A 9,954-nucleotide genomic window follows, 5' to 3' on the forward strand; every position below is an offset into this window, starting at 1 on the left:
CAAGATGATATTAACAGTCTACCATTCAAAGTTGACTGATACTAATTTGTGTCCTGGCTCCCTCTATAATTTGCTATGTAACCTTAGGCAAATCACTCAACCTCTCTGGACCTTGGTTTCCTATGATACAACTTGACTAAAGAATGCTTATAGGTTCTCCCTTATAACTCATTGATAGATTAGGTGATTATTTCTATTATGTTGCATGGTTGCTAATAGTTCCTTGGTATCCACTCTCTTTGCTGTTTACTAGAACTCCCAGCTACAAAAGATATTCCTCAAACTTCCTTGTAGTCAATGCGATATGAACAGAAGTGATGTTTGCAGCCTCTGGGTTGTACCTTTAGAAGCAAAAAGCATGTCTTTCTGCTGAATCTTGCCCTCTTTCTCTTTGCTCAGATGCTGACTAAGGATATGTATTAGCAGTTCATCTTCAACCACGGGGAGAGAACAACACCATCCTAAATGGCAGAGACAGAAGGAACTTCAGGCTTTAACATTAAGAAGCTACCTTTATTATCCCCTATTTAGTTAGGATGTTTTATGAGAGAGAAATACACTTACTTTTTTTTTAACTTATTTATTTTTTGAGAGAGAGACTCAGAGATAGAGAGAGAGAGGGAGAGGGAGAGGGAGAGAGAGAAGGAGAGAGAGAATCCCAAGCAGGCTCCATGCCATCATTGCAGAGCCTGATGTGGGGCTTGAACTCATACTGTGAGATCATGACCTGAGCCAAGATCAAGAGTGGGACACTACCAACTGAGCCACCCAGGCACCCCGAGAAATACACTTCTACCTTGTCTAAATTACTTTTGGTAAATTGGGCATTTTGTTTTGGCAGTTAAAGTTGGAATTTGGAATTGCAAGGAAAAACCAGGTTTATTATACTCTACCCAACTATGTTTCAATTTGTCTTTCTTTAATCCCTTAGTTTAACCATGTCTACTCTTCTTAGTGGCATTGATTCTCTGTGGATTTATTTTTATTTTTTTCAAAGAGAGAGAGAGAGAGAGAGAGAGAGAGAGAGACAGAGTGTGAGTGGGGGAGGGGCAGAGAGAGAGGGAGACACAGAATCCAGAGCAGGCTCCAGGCTATGAGCTCTCAGCACAGAGCCTGACGGGAAGTTCAGACCCACGAATCATGAACCTAAGTTGGATGCTTAACCAACTGAGCCACCCAGGTGCCCCTTTCTCTCTGTGGATTTAAACAAACATGTGGTCCTATAGCAGGAAATCATAATCATAAACTCTAAGTATATCCTTGTTATGACAGATAGTCAGTTTTTTTTTTTTATTGTTGGTTGGTGGCCAGGTAATTATTTGTGTATATGTTTTATCAGACACACAGGATAGAGAGTAGAGTGAAGGACCTGTATCTTGTTCTTTTTATCCACTATAGCAGTCTACACAGAGCCTAGCATATTGTAAATGTTCAACGAATAAATGCATAGTTCTTTTTAAGTTTATTTATTTAGTTTTGAGAGAGAGAGAGAGACTGCATGTGCACATGTGTGCAAGTAAGTGGGGGAGGGGCAGAGAGGGAGAGAGACAGAATCCCAAGAAGACTATGCACCATCAGCATGGAACCCAATGTGGGATTCGAACTCATGAACCATGAGATCATGACCTGAGTTGAAGTTGGATGCTTAACCCACTGAGCTCCCCCAGGTGCCCCAATAAATGCATAGTTAATGCTCTTGTGAAAGAGAGAGGGTGCATCTAGTAAAGTTGGGTAAGAACCCTGACCTCTGGCTTTTATAGATCTTATGATTGAGGCTGATGCCACGTAGCTAGTCAATAGGGTGGTGGCTGCATCATTTAGTTCAGAGATGGGTATATGACAAGGCCAGGTCAATCAGAAGCAATTATTACAAGATTTTTGTTTAAAGTGTGGGCAAAGAAAAACTTCCACTCTGTCGGGGTTATATCTTGGAGCTGCCAGGAAAGTTTTCTCCCAGAAGTGGAGAGCCTTCGTGGGAACAGAGACCACCTCATGGAACAGAGCTCACTCAGAGGCCAAATCAGGATAACGTTGTCTCAGCGTCTGGATTCAGCCCTACCCATGAATTTTTCAATAAAATGAGCCAATACATTACTCTTTTTGTTTACTGCAGTTTCAGTTCATCCTGACTAATATATAACACGTAGGTTCTGGTACCAGATTGTTACTCTTGGGGAATCATTTCACCTTTCTGAATGTTGAGCATTGGATTTGATTTCTAAAGTGCTTTCAAGCTGTAATTTCCACGATTCTTTCTTTGTGTGTATATGATTCAGTTAGGGTAACGCTAGTTGCTTTAGCAGATAGATACTAGCATCTCAGTAACATAATACAAAAGATGTTCATTTCTCACTCATATAAAGTCCAAAAGAGGTATCTGACTGGCAAGTGTCTCTCCTCCAAGTAAAGATTTAGGGCTTCTTTTATCTTGTGGGTCTGCTATTTTGACCTGTGGGCTCCCAGCTCACCATGCTTCTTGTCACTAAGCCAGGGAAATAGAAAACAAAGATGGTATGTTATGGAGGGATGGAAGGTTATTGGACAGGTCTACAATTAGCACTTATCACTTTTGCTCACACTCCATTAGCTAAAAGAGGATCACATTTAATTACAAACAAGGCTGGAAAAGCTTCCAGGAAGGAGAAAAAATAGATTTGGTGTATAGCTACTCAGTGTCTGCCACAGTAAGCCCTTGACCCATGCTTGGTAGCTGGGCTCTGTATCTGTAATTCAAGCTGGTTAACTATATGTCATATCCCAGAAATTAGTCCTGTTGGTCCTGAAAGGGAATGCAAAGAGAAATATAGCCATCAACAAGGTGAACAAACAGAAGTTTGTTAGTAGAAAATACTGAAAGGAGGTCTTTAGGTCTGATTGAGGTTCTAGGCTTGGTTGCTATGAAGTGGTAAGAGAGGGATGGTTGGACCTTCAGGCTGTGTTTACATTTGAAGGGTGGGGGGGACAAAGACATAAAAACACCAATCATCCATTCATCCAACAAAGCTTTATCGCACATCACAACTCTGCTGGGAAGCAGCACATTTAAAGGTTATTGATAGTGTTGGTGGCATTAGATAGAGCACAGAAAGGGTGAATACCCACAGTACCTCCACAGTACCACCAGTGTTGCCTCCTAGTGGCTTCCTTGCTGGTTTCATGCCTTTCGCCCAGGCAGTAGGGAGTCTAGAGAAGTGACCTCCTGTCTCAAGACATGGTTTATAATTCCTTGAAATGACAAATTCATGCTCTCTTTCAGGGTGCCTTGGAGGCAGTGGGCTGCTTCAGGATGAAGATGAACATCTCTTTCCCAGCTACTGGCTGCCAGAAACTCACTGAAGTGGATGATGAACACAAACTTCCTACCTTTTATGAGAAATGTATGACCACAGAAGTTGCTGCTGACGCTCTGGGTGAAGAATGGAGGGTTATGTGGTCTGAGTCAGTGGTGGCAATGAAAAACAAGGCTTCTCCATGAAGCAGGGTGTCTTGACCCTTGGCTATGTCCACTTGCTGCTGACTTCTACAGAGCAAGGAGGACTGGAGGAAAAAATGCAAATCTGTTCAGGGTTGCATTGTGGATGCCCATCTCAATGTTCTCAACTTGGTCATTGTAAAAAAGGGGAGAAGGATATTCCTGGATTCACTGATACTACTGTGTCTTGTCACCTGGGGCTCAAAAGAGCTAGCAGAATCTGCAAACGTTTCAATCTCTCTAAAGAAGATGATGTCCACCAGTATGTTGTGAGGAAGCCGCTACACAGAGAAGGTAAGAAACCTAGAACCAAAGTGCCCAAGATTCAGTCTTGTTACCCCATGTGTCCCCCAACACAAGTGTTGGCATATTGCTCTAAAGAAACAGTGTACTAAGAAGAATAAGGAAGACGTTGCAGAGTATACTAAATTTTTGGTCAAGAGAATGAAGGAGGCCAAACAAACCCACCAGGAACAGATTGCCAAGAGATGGAGGCCAAACAAACCCACCAGGAACAGATTGCCAAGAGATGGAGGCCAAACAAACCCACCAGGAACAGATTGCCAAGAGATGGAGGCTGTCTTCTCTGAGATTTTCTACCTCTGAATCAAGTCAAAAATGAGATTTTCTGGGGCACATCAGTGGCTAGGTTGGTCAAGCATCTGACTCTTGATTTTGGCTCAGGTCATGATCTCACGGTTCATGAGTTCAAGCCTCACATCAGGGTCTATGCTGACAGCACGGGATTCTCTCTCTCCCTGTCTCTCTTCCCCTCCCCTGCTTTTGCTCACATGCTCTCTCTCTCTCTCAAATAAATAAATAAATAATAAAAAATCTTAAAAATGAGATTTTCTAAGAGTAACAAATAAGTTAGACATTAAAAAATGACAAATTCATCTTATTTGGTACCTTGCAACTTAATTAAGGAGTATTTTCCACTATGGTGAAACAAACCAGAACCCACATTTGAAAGAAAAATTCTCTACCCGATGTGCAATATTTAAAAAGTCATATATAGAAATGCCTGACCTTGACCACTCAGCCCCTCATTTCTCACTTCACTGTCTTTATCTTATGCATTACCATATTTATGCTTCCATTTGAGTCTCTGTGGCTTAAGGCTGCATTTGATTTTTTTCTTAGCTCCCTTTCCTGCATAATGTTTTTTTTTTTCATACTTCTCTAGGCTATGTGATTCTGAGTTAACGCCTTCCATGTAACATTCCTCTCCAGACACAACCCAAACTCTCATCTTGGAGGGCAGTTCCTGCTCAGACTGCCAGTATCACTGGGGTAAGTTCCACACACATTCCACACCACTCTAACAGCTTTTATCACTTGTCCAGTATGATAGTATTTGTATTTTTGTCCGCCCATCACTCTTACTCTCCCTGCTTCTTCTGGTAACAGAATCCTACATAGGAATTACCAAATGATGCAATAAGCTTTATGGTCACAATGGACCAGAGTTTACAATCTATTTTTTAATGTCTGCCAGAGCCATGTGAAAAAAGATAAGAAAGGATCTTATTTCTTTTCTGAATATCTCGACCAGTTGTATGCTTCCTTCATTTAAAAGAAAAGCATAAATGGAAATATATAACACACTGAGTTTTTCTCTTTTTTTGCTAGAGAAACATCTACAATGTTCTATGTGCATACTGTGACTTCAGGGCAAGTGATCCTCAAGTAGCTGGGTTTTTTTGTTTTTTTTCCTACAAAAAAGTCTACATAGTTAACAACATTTTCTCTCAACATTTTCTCTCTTTTTTTTAATGTTTATTTATTTTTGAGGGAGAGATAGAGCACAAGCGGGGGAGGGGCAGAGGGAGAGAGGGAGACACAGAATTCGAAGCAGGCTCCAGGTTCCGAGCTGTCAGCACAGAGCCTGACGCGGGGCTTGAACTCATGAACCGTGAGATCATGACCTGAGCCCATCTGTTGTCCTGGCATAATTTTAACAATGCCACTTTCAATCTCAGAAGAGTTCCAAAGTAGTTGTTACTTCAACTAGATTAGATACAAAAGGGATCTTGTGAAAATAGAAGATAATTAGAGGTGCCTGGTGGCTCACTCGGTTAAGTGTCTAACTCTTGGTTTCGGCTCAGGTCATGATTTCCCAGTTTTGTGGGTTAGAGCCCCGTGTCGGGCTCTGCAGTAATAGTGTGGAGCCTGCTTGGGATTTCCCTCTCACTCTCTCTCTCTCTGCCCCTCCCCGGCTTACTCTCCCCCCCTCCCTCTCTCCCTTCCCCTCAATTAAATAAATAAATAAATAAATATTAAAAACTACAGGATAATTAAATGTTGAAATGGGGTGGGGATATCAGAAAAGGTTATGTAATTTTCTTTACTGGACATTCCTAAAATTAATAGTCAGCTGAAGGTTCTAAGAAAATTTGTCTATCCAGAGGGTGGACAATGAATTCTGTTTCTGATGCTGTCAGAAACACATAAATTTCAATAGAGGTCCTGGGTAAACTGATAGTCATAGATATATAAGTTCATATTAAATAATTCCAGAAGTTCCTAATTTATGCTAGAATTATCTTAACATTTGGCCTAATGTCTTCCTTAGTTATGTTCTTGATTTTTTTTTACATTTATTTTCTCAAACCGCAGGTAGGTATCAGAATCCACCCACTGTCTCTAAAAGTCTCTGAGTTGTTCTCACTTACCTGTCATATTTTCAGGACCCCCAGGAACAAGTCACAGAGGTTGTTCAGGCAAAACAATCCAGAAGTTAAAAACAACATGGAAGGCTTTCACCGCCCCTTGGCTTCTGATCCAACAGCTTTTCACTAAAACTGTCTTCACAGGTGTCAGAATAACACCTAGCTCATACATCCTACTTCTTGGTGCTTCATTTCATCCTATTGCTTGAATAGAAGCTCCTGCCTTCTTGGTTTTTGTGGTGCAGGCTGCTAACTGTTCCCCAATATCCAGTCTCTCTTTTCACCATGGTGATAGCGCCTTTCCCCTCTATTCCACACTTTGTTGCTGGTAATGTGGCTGCCAGCTAGAGATTAAGCACATTTGCTAGCCGCCCAGGCTTTAACTTTTTAATGTAAACAGAAGGTGCGTATACTATTTCCACATTGTTTGCTGAAAGGAAACTTCTTGCCCTGGACTTGTTCTCTTTTTCCTTCCTGAGAACTGTAAACAAGATGTGCCAGCCACCCAGCTTTGACCACGCACATAATGACAGTGCTCTAGGGCTCTGCTACCCAAAGCGTAGTCCTTGGACTAGCACCATCAGCATCACCTGGATCCTTTTTATTTCTTTATGATGATTTTTTTAAGTTTTTTTTTTTTTTTTTTTTTTTTTTTTTTTAATTTTAGTAACCCCCAACATGGGGTTCAAACTCATGATCCTGAGATCAAGAGTCACATGCTCTTCCAACTGAGCCAGCCGGGTACCCCCCCTCACCTGGATGCTTTTTAGAAATACAGAATCTTGGGCCCCATTCTAGGCCCACTGAATCTGCATTTAGCAAGATCCTCAGGTGATTTAAATGCACACTAACATTTGAAAAGTAGTGCTTTAGTAGAGGATGATGAATCAACAGGATAGAAGGAAAGTAGGTCTCAATTATTTTGTTAGAGCACAGCTGTCTCCTCACCTGGTCTGCCTACCTGTAGACTATTATGAGAGAGCAGATAAAATTGTATCTTATTTAAGCCATTGAATTTGCGGGTCCCTTTTTGACCTCTACCCTAACTTAATATGGTTATTATTCCTTGTAATAGCAAACCTCCTTTTTAAGCCTGGGCTGAAGTCTTATGGAGAAAGAGATAAGAAAGGATATTTCTTGGGGTGCCCAGGGGGCTCAGTTGTTTGAGCGTCTGGCTTCAGCTCGGGTCATGATGTCACCCTCCGTGAGTTCAAACCCCGCGTCGGGCTCCGTGCTGACACCTCAGAGCCCAGAGCCTGCTTCAGATTCTGTGTCCCCCTCCCCTGCTCACGCTCTGTCTCCCTCTCTCTCAAAAAAAATGAATAAATGTTAAAAAAAAATAAAAAAAAAAAGAAAGGATATTTCTTTTCTGAATATCTGGAGTACTCACTCCACCCCTTAGGAGAGTACCTATATTTAACTCAATCTATGTTGATTTATCTGGGACTGGGAGAGTGGGGAGTGCTCTTACCCCATCCTCCAGAGTATCCCTCTGCACATTGCAATGATCATTTTTGGTCTCCTTGAGGATGCTGAGTTAAGAAGTTCAATATAAATATTAAATGAACTGAATACACAATGTCTCCGGAGATGGTTTCATTATTTTTTTTCCAGAAGACCCAAATTCTAACTAGCAGCATTAATCAAATAGACCACATTCATCTTAAAGTACATTAGGGCAAGCATGCTCTCATTTTAATATATAGACTCTCAGACACTATTTAATTTAACAACCACCATTTCTTCTTACTTCTTCCTTTCCATCTCTAGTTTGGTAAATGTGTTCTCTAGACTTGCAATTCCCCTGCTTTAATCCAACAAATATTTACTTAATGCCTCTGAAGTGCTAAGCATTATATTAAATGCTGGAAAAACAGTAGTGAATTAGATAAAACAGATCTGGTCATGTATAGCTTACAGTCTAATTGGGCAGAAGACCAATGAACAAGTAATTACACAGCTGAAGAATGTTAAGAAATGGAAAGTACTTAAAATACTTGCAATAATGTTCACTGACTGAATAAATGAAGAGATAAATTAACCATTAACACCTTCACTCCATGCCTCCATGGAGATAAAGAGCACAGTTCCTTTATTTTTCCGTTTCTTGCCTCCCTCATTGCTTTGGGTTCATATTGGTCTTTGGGCCTGTGCAAGAGAAGTTGGATAATTAACCAGCTAAAAATAAGGGCTTACAGTTAATGGGCATGGAAAATGACTGGAAAGGAACTTGGCAAATGGAGATAGTTGATTGTGGCTTATTTTATTCTTTTCCTTGTCATTAAAATATTGATTGTACAATACATTAAAACTGGGAATAAAAAGGGCATGTTTGTGTGTGTGTTAATCTTCTTTATCATTTTATAAGGGAAGTGTGGTTGTATTTCCTGTGCAATACCAATATCTCATTGGGGGCTACTGAGACTGACTAATGTCATTTTCCTTCTTCTTTCCTTCCTTCTTGCCTAATGCAAGCAAGCCACTGTGACATCCGATTTCTAATATTTGGTCTATAAAGGGCCCATCTTTTCATTTCTCTATTGCCAAACAAAGGAGTTTTACATTGCCACCTACCTAATATGCACATCTGGTAGTCTTCTCTGAGGGCATTAAGGTCTTTTATACAACATCACTGATCTTCCTTGAAAATCCATGGATAATAGTGGGGTGCCTGGCTGGCTCAGTCAGTTAAGCATTCAACTCTTGATTTTGGCTCAGGTCATGATCTCACAGTGGTGGGGTCGAGCCCCACATCGGGCTCTGTGCTGATAGTGCAGAGTTTGCTTGGGATTCTCTCTCTCCCTCTCTCTTTGCCCCTCCCCTGTGTACTCTCTGTCTCTCAAAATAAAAATACAAACTTAAAAAAAAAAAGAAAACCCATGGATAGCAGATAGGACAGGTAGTGGAGTGGCAATTGACAAAATAAAGAGGAAGTTGCTCAGGACATGAGATAAAAACTGAGACAAAACTGTCTCTATTGGATAGCCCCTTCTGAGGCTAGAGTTCTGCCCAGGGAAAACCACCCTGTTGATCAATTGCAGACTAGGGAACATCCCCCAAATTAGTGGCTTAAAATAACAATAACCATATTTTTGCTAATGACTCTCCAATTTGGGCAGGACTTGGTGGCAGCAGCTTTATCTCTGCTCCATATGGTTTTTGCTGGGATGGCTCACCTGGGCTGGATGATTTCAGCTAGCTTCACTCACATGTCTGAAGCTCCAGCTGGGGTGGCTGGAATGGCCAGGGATGGCCAGGCCGATTTCTTTCCATATGGCTTCTCTTTCCTGTAGGGTACATGGACTTCTTTACATGGTGTCTCAGGACTCCCAGAGAGTGAGAATACAAGCTTCAATGCTTCACAAAACTTGATGCAGTGTTATTTCTGTTCCATTCTCTTGGTCAAAGCAAGTCACAAGGCCCTCCCAGATTTAAGAGAAAGGAAAACAGACTGCTTCTAGATGAGAGACCCAGCAGATGTGTGGGAATAGGAAGTGTTGTTGCTGGCTGTGTTTGCAGATAATCTACAACACAGTGTCACCCTCAGTACTGAAAACCCACTGAGCATCTACAACCATTGTGAAGATTACAGTGGAGAGGGGAGATTAATGCCACCAATGGTGTGGTGTGTAAGTAGAAACATGAAGTTACGCTACTCACCTTTAAGATTACGATTATGACTGCAACAGCTAAAAGGTTTAAAATGTGTTAACCTTGAGGCACCTCGGTGGCTAGGTAGGTTGAGCATCCGACTTCGGCTCAGGTTATGATCTCATGATTTATGAGTTCGCGCCCCATATCGGGCTCACT

At 41.3% G+C, this 9,954-nt stretch overlaps 1 pseudogene; it reads left to right on the plus strand.

Moving 5' to 3' along the window:
* Positions 1-3,270: 3,270 nt before the first annotated feature.
* On the plus strand, positions 3,271-3,871 carry LOC112864013 (small ribosomal subunit protein eS6 pseudogene; annotated as a pseudogene).
* The last annotated feature ends 6,083 nt before the right edge of the window (positions 3,872-9,954 follow it).

Source organism: Puma concolor, chromosome C1, assembly GCF_028749965.1.
Source record: "Puma concolor isolate L17-30 chromosome C1, mPumCon1.1.hap2, whole genome shotgun sequence".
NCBI classification, from domain to species: domain Eukaryota; kingdom Metazoa; phylum Chordata; class Mammalia; order Carnivora; family Felidae; genus Puma; species Puma concolor.